This window comes from Triturus cristatus, chromosome 1_2 (genome assembly GCF_964204655.1).
Source record: "Triturus cristatus chromosome 1_2, aTriCri1.1, whole genome shotgun sequence".
NCBI lineage: Eukaryota > Metazoa > Chordata > Amphibia > Caudata > Salamandridae > Triturus > Triturus cristatus.
This window is the reverse complement of record NC_140580.1, coordinates 289,876,685-289,888,965: the sequence shown is the minus strand read 5'-3', so window position 1 is coordinate 289,888,965 and position 12,281 is coordinate 289,876,685. Positions and strand designations below refer to the sequence as shown.

Here is a 12,281-nt window from a genome sequence, read left to right as displayed (position 1 = left end):
GTTATGAAAAACAAGAAATACAAAAATTCAGAGTAAAATGTATACACTTATAGAAGGCATACAAAGCGCACTTGCCCCCCGCCTTACTTGCCCCATCTTCACCTCACCCTCTCAAGGAGACACCTGAGTCAGCTTTGGTCTTCACAGTGTGTAAGTTTTATTGAATAAACTTCATGGCCAATCCTACCTTTGGTCAGTCTTATTTATTGTATAATCTTTAAAAACACTTTCTTAAAACACCACAGCATTCCAAAAATTCTTCAAATTCACGCATTAAAATTATATTTACAACCCGCTCTCCAAGGGGCCTTTGCTTGACCTTCGGGCTGTGCCAGCAGGCCACAACCAAGATAGCCTGCTCTCCTTAGGTTGACCGCCCTCCGGACAACAGAGCCGCAGGTAAATAATCTGCCACCACTTGTGACCAACGACGGCTTCCAGGGTAGAGCTAGAGAATCCAGAGCCACCAGCAGGTCAGCCCCAGATCTCTCGCCAGCCCGGAGCCCATGAAATGATTTTTAGACCTGTTCTGGGGTCAAAATGGCACCTACTAACGGAGTCCCTGTCATTTCTCCTGTTCAGGACCCCGCATACCCCAAACCTTAGCTTCAGGGATGGGTGGGTGGGCAACTTGACTGCGACCTCCGACCCTGGCAAGCGAGAAGACAAAAGAGGGGGCGTCTCCGAGTTCGTAGGCTTTTCAAGCTTCGCGCCACAAGACCGCTTCCGGGTCGCCTGCCTTACTCCCCTTTGAGCCCTTCCGCTTTCGGCTCCTTAGCCCCGACCCCCTTCCGGGTTATGTGACCCGGAAGGGATGTTCTCGTCTGTCGGCGCTTTTGCTGCCTCTAACGGCGCCATGCCCCTTAGGGGGGTGGCGCCCTTCATAGAAGGCATTCAAAGCGCACTTGCCCCCCGCCTTACTTGCCCCATCTTCACCTCACCCTCTCAAGGAGACACCTGAGTCAGCTTTGGTCTTCACAGTGTGTAAGTTTTATTGAATAAACTTCATGGCCAATCCTACCATTGGTCAGTCTTATTTATTGTATAATCTTTAAAAACACTTTCTTAAAACACCACAGCATTCCAAAAATTCTTCAAATTCACGCATTAAAATTATATTTACAACCCGCTCTCCAAGGGGCCTTTGCTTGACCTTCGGGCTGTGCCAGCAGGCCACAACCAAGATAGCCTGCTCTCCTTAGGTTGACCGCCCTCCGGACAACAGAGCCGCAGGTAAATAATCTGCCACCACTTGTGACCAACGACGGCTTCCAGGGTAGAGCTAGAGAATCCAGAGCCACCAGCAGGTCAGCCCCAGATCTCTCGCCAGCCCGGAGCCCATGAAATGATTTTTAGACCTGTTCTGGGGTCAAAATGGCACCTACTAACGGAGTCCCTGTCATTTCTCCTGTTCAGGACCCCGCCACAGGGCGAGTTGCTTACTGGCCAACTCGACCTCCCCCCCCTCGCTCGAAAGCCTCCGTGATGGCTCCTAGCACTGTCTGTAAAAATAAGTCATTACCGGCCTCGGACAGGTGTACCCCATCTGACGCATAGAGTTCTGGCCTTGAGGTTTGTATCAGTTTATGTCTTATGGTCCGGATGCTTGATTTCCGTAAGATCTCCGCCACTGACTGGTTCAATCTCCTTACTGACTTATTCAATGCCCTCGGAGGAGCCCCTCGCGCCCAAACTTGCCTAGGTATAATTTCAGACCATAACAATAAGGTATTGGGGAACATGTTCCTGACCGCTGCGAGGACTGAGAACAAGGACTCTTTTACCCCTCTCCTGCCCTCGGGGATCATGTCGTTGCCTCCAGAATGAATCACTAGTAGATCGGGGGTGGGCATACCTCTATTCAAGGCCCTCCGCAAATCGCTCGGCACTTCCGCTAAATGTTGACCGCCTACCCCAACCCAATGGTGGCTGAATCCGATTAACTCCTGTCTTTTCTCCTCACGTGAGTTCTTGAAGGCACGTCCCACCCTGCGAATAAAAGAGTGGCCGCACCAACGTATTTGGGCCCTCCGAGTCGTAGTACCTAGAGTAGTGAAGATGGCACATGGTCAAAGCGGGACAATGCAAGGCAAAGGAGGCAACGCTGACAACTCAAACTAATTGCGGGCGAACATAACGCTCGCAGCACCTAGATTTCCAACGGCCTACCCTCTTGATTGTCTCTTCCGGTAACCCCAGCCCCGCCGCCGTGGTGGCTGCACCAATGCGGAAAGAATGAGACGTGAAGTCCGTTGCGTCTACACCCGAACTAATCAGGGCAAGCTTGCATACCCTGCCGAACTGGAATCTAGTGAGAGGGTTCCCGTCAGCGTGCAAAAGGAACCTCCCATCACCTCCCTGAGGCCTGATTTGTAGGAACTCCCTCGTCAGGCTTACTGGACAGTATATAGCACCGTTCACAGCCGTCAGCTGGGACCAAATGCCCTTACCTAAGGGGTCTGTCTTTGATTTCCGGACCCTGACTCTCAAGGTTTCCCCAGACAGGATTAGGTCTTCGCACCATATACCCCCCACCCTGTCAGCTTTAGAGGAGGGAACCAATTCGGAATTCCTGAATGCCCCAAAAAAGGCTAGCGCATATGCTACTTTAAATAATTGCACTTCGTATGGCGAAAAGCAAATCTTGGGCAGAATCTCCAGGATATTAACCAACCTGCTTACGACTATGGGTCTCCTACTGTCCTTGACCCCCGGGTTTAGACGTTCCCAGCCCTTCATAGCTCTCCGCACCCTGGGATCTTTTGTTGGGTCTGTGGCCCCCCCTAGCCCGGCAAACAAAGCTATTGCCGCTAATTGTCTCCTCATCATTGCTACTGACTTCCCGTTGGCTCTTTGGTGTACTATGAACCCCAACACACTCGAAGGCGAGAACACTTCCGCTAACCCCTCCCCATTTAAGTACCCTTGATATAACTGCCAAGACCTCTCATACATACATTTGGTCTTGGGGGCCAGGGACGCAGTTATCAATTCAGTGGCAGTGGGGCACCAAGCTTCCATAGCCCCGCTGGGAGGTTCGTCATCTCTCTGTCTGCTTGCGGCCGTTGGGTGCGGAACTCTGCCAACTTAAAACGGGACAAGGCGTCAGCGCGCTGTTGTCAACACCCGGTACATGCCTAGCAGTGAATAAAACATTGTGCCGTAAACATTGCACCACTAGTTCTTTTAGAAGTCGCAGCACCCAGGTGCATTTCGCTCTCTGATTATTGATCGCCATCACCACCGACATGCTGTCAGACCAGAACACGATGCGCCTATTAGCCAGGATATCTCCCCACACATGCAAGGCTACAATGATTGGAAACAGTTCTAGGAAGGTGATATTCCGTGTCAGACCGTGCCTTACCCACTCCTCTGGCCAGTGCTGCATGCACCATTTAGGACCTAACACTGCGCCGAAACCCACACTGCCTGCCGCATCTGTGAACAATTCTAGCTCAACATTGGAACTGCTGGGCAATTGCCATATCACTGACCCATTAAAGTTTTGCAGGAAATCTTTCCAAATGGCCAAGTCGCTCTTTACCTCTGCTGACAACCTAGTGTGATGGTGTTTGGCGCGAAGCCCTGACATCGCCCTTGCGATACTCCTAGAGAAGGCCCGGCCCATCGGTATGACCCTCAAGGCGAAGTTCAGCTGCCCCACTAAGACTTGCAATTGGTGTAGTGTCACTTTCCGGGCCCCCAGGCAGGCGTCGATGGCTGCCTTGAATGCAGTCACCTTAGACTGTGGAAGCCTACACACCCCTTCTCTAGTATCGATTTCAATGCCCAGGAATGTCAAACACGTAGTAGGCCCTTCTGTCTTCTCTGCGCAAAGCGGCACGCCCAATGCTTTGGTCAAGTGCTGGAAAGCCAGCAAGGCCTGTCTGCAAGACTGACACCCCTGAGGGCCCATAAACAAGAAGTCGTCTAAGTAATGTACCACCCCATAAGAAGTAACTGATGTCAGGAAATGCTGAACTGCCCATTCTAAGAACCTGGCGAAAGTCTCGAATACAGCACAAGCGATAGAGCACCCCATGGGCATGCAGAGATCAATGAAAAATTCGCCCTTGAACGTGAAACCCAAGAACTTTGTATCTTCAGGATGAACTGGTAATAGTCGAAAAGCTGACTCGATATCTGACTTAGCCATTAAGGCTCCACCACCCAGTGCCTGCAGTTTTTGTATAGCGGTATCAAATGTTGTATAGCGCACCGTACATAGATCTGGGTCGAGCTTGTCATTAACAGAAAGACCTGAGGGGCTGGACAAATTGTGAATCAAACGAAATTTACCTGCCTCTTTTTTGGGCACTAGACCTAGGGGTGAGCATATAAGATCGGGCTTCGGGCACTGTTTGAAAGGTCCCGCCACCCTCCCCAAGGCTATTTCTTTCCTGATTTTTTGATCCGCCGCCTCCATGTTCTGCAGCACTGAATTTTGGTTGCGCGGCGGAACACTGGAGGGGGTGGCCGATGAAGGGATGCGGAAACAAGACATAAAACCATCATGCAAAAACTGCGCCTCTTTCGTTTTACCATATTTGCTAAGGAGGTGTGTCAGTACATGAGTCCTAATGGGAGTTGGCAGGTTTCTCGGATGGTTGAGAGGGCCGACCTTTGGTCGCATTGTGGGGCGGTTGGTCTCTTGGTTTTCCTGATTTCTTGAAGCATCTGGTTTCTGGGTGGGAAGGACCCCCGCAAAAGGAGCAACAGTGCTTGTATCTGCATGTAGCGCCCCTGGTACACTCGTTCTTGTTGTACTGCCAGCAGGCCTGTTTCTTATCCCCTGCACGTCTGTCACTCCGAAAGGACTGATTCTGGCTCGGGTAACTAATCTTGTTCGTGGGGACCGTAGAATAAAACACCGCATGCCACACATTAATTTCACGTTGGTCCCAAGCTATCTCAGGGCGCACTGCCTTCATTTGGCGGAACTTAGTGTCATAATGTAACCACCCCGTCCCCGGGAATTCGGAAGCCGCCCCATGAATCAGGGAAATATAACTAAACAACTGGGGTGCCACCGCGGGGTACCTTTCTGCCATGATGGCCGCATAAATGGCAAAACCTGTGATCCAATTCTTTATCGACCATTCCACCCATGCCCTCTTTTGCTTGTAATCCCCCTCCTTTCCTACCCTGTTTTTACCTGGGACAACCCCGGCATTAATGAGGTCGAATACGTCTACGTACTCTCCCTTTAGTATCTTCTCTTTGGTGTCCAGGGGCACGTGCCATGTGATGCCCGCAGAGGGCGATAGAGCCATGGAGGCTGAACCGTAGATCAAGGGACTGTAAGCGAGTGCAGGCTGCCCCATCACACCCGGCCCCACCGCCCCTTGCACTGTGTTACCTGTTGCCCCTGCGACTGTAGGGCCACTGCTGACCGGTGGCCCTTGCGGCGCTGGCGTCACCCTGCCTGGGAATTGCCCGGTAACCACCGCCCCCGGAAAACCTTGGTAAGCCGGTGGGAGGGCCATCGTGCTCGCAGGGCAATTGTTAAAGGCCTGGCCGGTCGATGTTGTTGCCATTACACCTGGGGATTGCGCTAAACCCCCGACTGAACCCACACTTGTGCAATGCCGCTGCCAGGATGAGCGACCACTGGTGGCGGAACTGTCTGAGCCCCGGGTGCTTCCGCATTTAAGCCGGGTGTCACGCCCGCTGGCGACGCATTATTCAGCGAGTTGGGGCCTCCGCTTGTATCTGTGGGAGCGACTATAGCATCTTGCGCAAAGTTCGTAACCAAGTCTATTGACTCTATAGCTCCCTTCTCACCTGACGATGTAGCCTGAGAAACCCCAACTCTGGGACGCTTTCCTCCTGATGTTTCTTTAAATCTTTCTGGTGTGCGCCGGGCTCGCTTGCCCCGTCCTGAATCCTCCTGGGCGGCCGTCCCTGCCCCTTCCTTTAATTTCATCAGCGCCCACTCGACTCCTTTTTCTTTTGTGACCTCCAGCAGCTCCGTCAGCGCCATAAACTCGTCCTTTTTGGCCTGGGCCCCTTTGCCCTTCGTTGACCGTTTTGGCGGCATTCTGCACTTAATGAGAAATAGAAAAGTTAGTTACACCCCATAATGATGCCCAGTGTGTCCTGCAACCGTCCGGTATAATGTTGAAACACTCTTGTGTTAAGAACTGCCGCGTGCGCGCTTCCTGGGGCCTCGCATATGGCGTACCCTAAGACCACCAAGGCTCTCACTCATGTGATACTCTCAGACAACTGACCCCCGCAGTGCTGCATCTAACGTTCCAGATTAGACGTCCTCTTTTAAGTCCTACCGATTACACTGGCCACTAGCGTCAAGCAATAAATTATGTTGTGTAAATAGCACCTTCTATAACACATTGCATTACTTAAAGTACATATTATATACAGTTCCATTGAAATTGTGGTAGCACTCAGACGAATCAAGAACCTAACTCTTAAAGCACTCATGAGCCCTGAGAACTGCCCCTATACAATCTGCTTTGCTGTGCAAGTTTTTTTTTTTTTTAAATGCATATTTATATAGCGCGAACTCGACCCGATGGCATTGGAGCGCCCCACACAGCACCGCATCTTTCCACACGCAAGCAGGCACTGGGAGATTCAATCACCTAATCTATAATCACATGACGTGGACGCGACCCCGAGGCCCGAACCCTCGTTCCCCGGACCAGGGGCGGCAGCGCAGCCGACGGACCACATCCTCTCCCCCGGCACGAGAAAGTGAAAAGAGCATGCGGAACAAGTACTGAGGTCACTAGCTGTGTACACCGAGGCACGAACAAAGGCATAACAGGGGCACAAATTCGGAAACGATAATAAATAAAAAAAAAACAACCGTGATTCAGTAACCAAAAGTATTGGAGATGTCAGGGATTAAACCCGGGGCCTCATACATGCAAGGCATGCGCTCTACCACTCAACTACCTCCACTGGTGAGAAACGCGGGCGCGCAAGAGAGGCAACGGCTAAGACGCTCCGCTTCTAATTAAAAACGCTCCGCCCAACTAACGCGCTCGGCTCTGCCGCCGCATACCCGGGGCACTTCTAAATACTAAAAACGTCATTTAAATCGTATTCTAAAACCATTTTAAAATCGCATTTTGTACACTGTGAGGCCTTCTCACCTGTCCACGCAGCCGGTTGGAGCCTCGACGAAGAAGCGTCGCTCGTGGGCCCCGTAATCACCGCTGCAACTTGACTGCGACCTCCGACCCTGGCAAGCGAGAAGACAAAAGAGGGGGCGTCTCCGAGTTCGTAGGCTTTTCAAGCCTCGCGCCACAAGACCGCTTCCGGGTCGCCTGCCTTACTCCCCTTTGAGCCCTTCCGCTTTCGGCTCCTTAGCCCCGACCCCCTTCCGGGTTATGTGACCCGGAAGGGATGTTCTCGTCTGTCGGCGCTTTTGCTGCCTCTAACGGCGCCATGCCCCTTAGGGGGGTGGCGCCCTTCATTTCATGATGTCCAGAAGGAATGCTGTCGCTGCTTCTAGTGCCAGATTGAATTTTTCTAGCGCGCTGCACTAGATAAGCCGATGAGTCTCCTTGTGTTCCTCTAAAGCAGAAGACTTTATACCGTAGGAGGGCGGGGCGTTGCCCCCCCCTCCTCAGGGGCATGAACTGACCTCAGAGGGGCACCAAGCACGCTTCGAGAGGAGCATCATTCTAAAAGCAGTGATGTGCTGTAAGGTAAAAAGCAGAATGGCAGAGAGCCACCCTATGACGAGCCGTCAGCAGCATCTTGTGTCACTCATGCCAGGTGTGTGTAGGTGTGGGGGGAAGGTCTCTCCCCCCTTTCAGATCACACTGTGGATACTTTTACACTTCAGGGAGACCAGGCCGCTAATAGCATGTTCGCAATCGTAACTGAGTGCAATTTTAAAAGGGATACGTAAACATAATTGTAACGTTTGAATGGCTAATTATGTTGCTTACTGGCAGATTTGAAAGAATTGTGTGAAAATAAATTGGTCAATCTGGGCGTTCCTAATAAAATTTCTTTAGAAAATGTGAAGAGCGCTGCTTTTAAGTGCGTGGTAGCGATGGGAAGGAAGGAATCAGAAAAGAGAGTTCCCACAATAGATTCCCCCCCACAAATATATCTTTCTGAAACTGTAGGAGTGAGTTCATATGATTAAATGAGGAATAAGTTCATCAGTCTTCTTGCATGGATGGTTAAAGGATGGGAGGACCTGAAGAGTCAGATGTCTGTTCCTTAGTACCTGCGAATCAGAGAATCTCTAGCCCAGAGCTGGCAGATGATGCAAGGTTAATGCATGTTGTGTTGTGTTATGTTGTGTTATCTGATTTGTAAAGCGCCTGATCACCTGAAGGTGTCCTGGCGCTAATAATGTAAGACGAGAAGGTATCAGAACAAAGACTAGTGAAACAGAGCTGTTCTTAAAAAGCTGCGGAATTTAAGACATTGTGGCTCAGGGAGGATGGAGGGAGGAAGGGCATTCCATGCCTGGCTGTGATCACAGGAAAGGAATGCCCACCAGCCGGGTATCTGCGAAACCTAGGAAACGACACAAGGTAAACAGTAGAGCAGCACAGGGCTTAGGAAGGAATATATCTCAGAAACAGAGAGGGGATATAATTCTGAAAACATTGCGCAGCCAGTAGGGTTAGTTTAAAGGTAATCCTTGTGACGTCCAGGAGGAAGCCAGTGAAGACCCCCTTCAGGAATTTGATGCATGGAGTATTGTTCTGAACTAAGTGACCATCAAACTACGAACTGCTGCACCCATTGTAGGTGCTAGATAAGTGTAACTTGGAGGCAGAAACAGGATGAGCTGCAGTAATTGATTCAAAAAAAGATTTATGCCCCTATCACCAAGGCTTGACTTTTCAGGTCAAGAAAGGCTGTTATGGACTTTGTGTGTCCAGTGGGTGCACCGCCTTTGAACTACAGCCCCTCCTTCGGCGTAGATACTTGATAGGCATATTATGGTCAAATAGAACTCTCAGATTTATTACCCTAGGAATATCTTCGAGAGAGACAGGAAAGAGCAGAGGAGGCTGAAGAGGCTGGAAAGTCAAGCTCTCTGTTAGTCCAAAGAAGGTATGTTGAGTCTTTTGCTGCAGTTATCTATTTTACATCCAAACATATCCCTGCTTAAAGCAAGTGAGTTAATGCAAAGGACCCAAGGATCGGGAATAATTTGATGAAAAGGTGCATATCCTCAGCATAGAATTCACTCTAAATGGGAAATTTAGTTGGGAAGCCCAATAGGATAGCTAGAGAAATGCTGAAACTGTTGGGAGAAAGGGGACCACTGGAAGAGAGAACCCAAGGAGCCTGTTGTGAGGGCCCATTAAAAAGAAGCAAAACTAGGAAATTATGGAGCACGTAATATTTGCCCAAGAAGCCTGGTTGTCCATCAGTATGCCTGGCCCTCAATCAAAAGGGCAGCCAGGAGTCCAAGTATAATATTGTTTTATCCAACTTCTTCAAAGCATCTTTGCAATACTCCTCTGGGCTGTTCTTGTTCAATAGCCTGTTCGAAATAGAGTCAACAAATTTACTCTGGGTATTTAATATTCTGTTTATTGATACGAGTTAAAACTATTTATGGGGTTTCGAAATTCTCATGGCTCAGCGCTATAAGAGTAACAAGGGTCTGAAATAAACTACAAGTAAGAATCACTTAGAAAGGAATCCAAACCACATGTATCTGTTTCCTCAATTGTGCCTCCCTTCCCATGGGGGTTCAGAAGGAATATAAAAGAGTAAGGATGCATTCTGTGTATTTTGTTCACTTTAGGGGACTTAGGGTCATATGTATGAAATGCAATTTTGCGATTGCAAACGCCGAAATTCGCAGAATTTCGGCGTTTGCGATCGCAAAACAGCAGTGTCATATGTATGACACAAACCATCCCTCGCAAAATAAGGAATCAGAAATTTCGCGATTCCCTATTGTGCGATTGCTTTTAAGGAATCGCAAATTGCGATTCCTTAAATGCAATGTAAAAAGCACAGAAAAAGTGCAATTTGGACTTAAGGAATCGCAAATTACCACCAACTTCAAGTTGGTGGTAATTTGCGATTTCTTCGAAAAATGCACTTTTATGCACTTTTCAAAGTGCCATGTGACTCACATTCATGCCCTTAGGGCATGTATGTGCGCCACATCTGCACCCATGCTCATTTCAGGGGTGCAACAGGGTGTCCTATTAATACCTTGGCACCCTTGAAATTGCATTCACAATTTGCGATTCTCTAATTGGGAATCGCATATTGAGAATGTCTTCCCATTCCTCCCTATAGGCCTCTAGGCCCATAGGAATGAATGGGAAGGTATTCGTTAATTGCGAATCGCAATTTGCGATTCACAATCAAGGAATATGTAGGATTCACAAAATTTATTGCAAATCCTACATAGATAGGGTTTTGCGATTCTCAAGTAGCAATTCGCAAAAAATCGGTATTTGAGAATCGCAAATGGGCATTTTCATACATATGGCCCTAAGGGGCATATGTACAAGTCCCTATCACCACCGAGCGTCACTTTGTTGATGCTCCCTTGGCGTAGCGCCAATTCTCGTATTTACAAGGTAGTGCTAAGACACTTAATGCGGCTGAACAAAACCTTGTAAATATGCCCCTTTCTGCCGCAGTCCTCTGCGGCAAAGGGCGTGCACTGGGTGCTGCAGTGGGCATTCCACCTCAACACCCTTTGCTTTTTGACGCTGCCCCAGATTTGCAAAGCTGAGGTAGCGCCAAAAACAAACACCAGGTAATACTTTGTCTTTGAATGGCAATACAAGGAAAAATGATTAATTTCTCCTCGTTTTTTTGCTCTTTCTATGTGTGCTGCATTCTGTTCTTCCTGCACATAAACAATTGCCCCTGCAGCACAGGCACCCTTGCCACATGGCGGCACGGTGCCTGCGCTTGCGCTGCGCTAGGCAGCTTTTTTTGCTCCAGCGCTAAGGGAAACACAGGGGTGCACTATATTCTTGTGACTACTGAGCATCCCTGGGTTTAAGAAATGTCAGTGAGGCGTTGACAAATTTGGCGTAGCATGGCGCTCCGACATTTTTTGCAAATATGACCCTAACTGTCCCAACTAAATGGATCCATGTGACAGCCTCTTTTTATCATCCTGACACACCTGTTTTATTTTCTTGGGTGGGAGACCTGAGTTACGAGTCTCGTGACAAGTGGTTTATATGATTACAGCGTGGTGCTCATTAACAGAGTGCTACATTTTTTTAGGACGATTGAGATCTATCCAAAGAGGTACTCCTTTTAACATGGGTGGATACTCCTCTCATGACGAGGCAATGACACTTCTAATGGTAGGTGGCAGCTGATTACAGTCTTGAAGCACAATTCTTTTTATCTGAAACAGTGTAGGCAGACTGCCTACTGAGCCTCCTCATTTCTCCTGATTGTATGTGAAGCTTATATGAGAATAATATGATACATGCGGGTCCCACCTGCAGGTTTGTTGCCCCTGCGGCTGTAAAGTGGTTTATAGGATTAGTGGAAGTTAGCGTTTACTGTCTCCCCTCTACTTGCAATTCACCCTACACTGCAAGCCGCTCGTTAGATGTGGCCTTCCTCTAGAATTCTTTGTAAAGCCCATTCGTTTTGTTTGAAGGAAGGCAAACAAAAAGCGTTTTGTTGACTGGGTCTGAGCCAAACCTGTCTGTTACTTTGCTAGTGCATCACCTACAGAAAGAAATTGCCACAAGACAAGGCCAAAATTGACCGAACACCTCTTACATTGAAAGGGGCTGCCTGCCCTACCACATATCCTGTTTTTTGCCCTAATGGAGAAAAGTCATCTGAAAGACAGGACTCAATGTCAGAATGCCATTTTCCATGAAACTGGTTGCCACGGAGCAAATGCATGCTGAAAGAAAATGTGTTGTAAATTTATTAGTTCACTCAAAAAAGCTTGGGGCTAGATTTAAAGATGAGCGGACTTTTGGATTTAAGCCAACTTGTAAACCTGTGGAGGTAGAGCCGACATTTAAAGCTCATAATCTTGCTGGTATTGTTATGTTATTTTATGCAGATTTCTAAAGCGCACTCTAACCCGGGAGGGTATTCTGGCACTGTGCAGGTGTAAGTCTAGGCACACCTAAAGCCTAGTGGGACTAATTGGAAAAGGCCAGGTCTTCAGTTTCTTGAGGAGGAGGCTCTTATGTGCACAGGCAGGTCATTCCATGCTTTAGGAGCGATGTAGTAGAAGGCCTGACCGCCAGATGTGGGTTTCCGTGTGCGTGGGATTTGTGCAAAAAGGAGTCAGGACTAGCGGAAGTGTCTGGATG

At 48.9% G+C, this 12,281-nt stretch overlaps 1 protein-coding gene across 1 annotated transcript in view; it reads left to right on the top strand.

Annotated features, from left to right (window-relative positions):
- The window catches only part of LOC146867188 (beta-microseminoprotein-like), an 88,351-nt gene that overhangs the window by 41,965 nt on the left and 34,105 nt on the right, over positions 1-12,281 (top strand). The window lies entirely within an intron of this gene.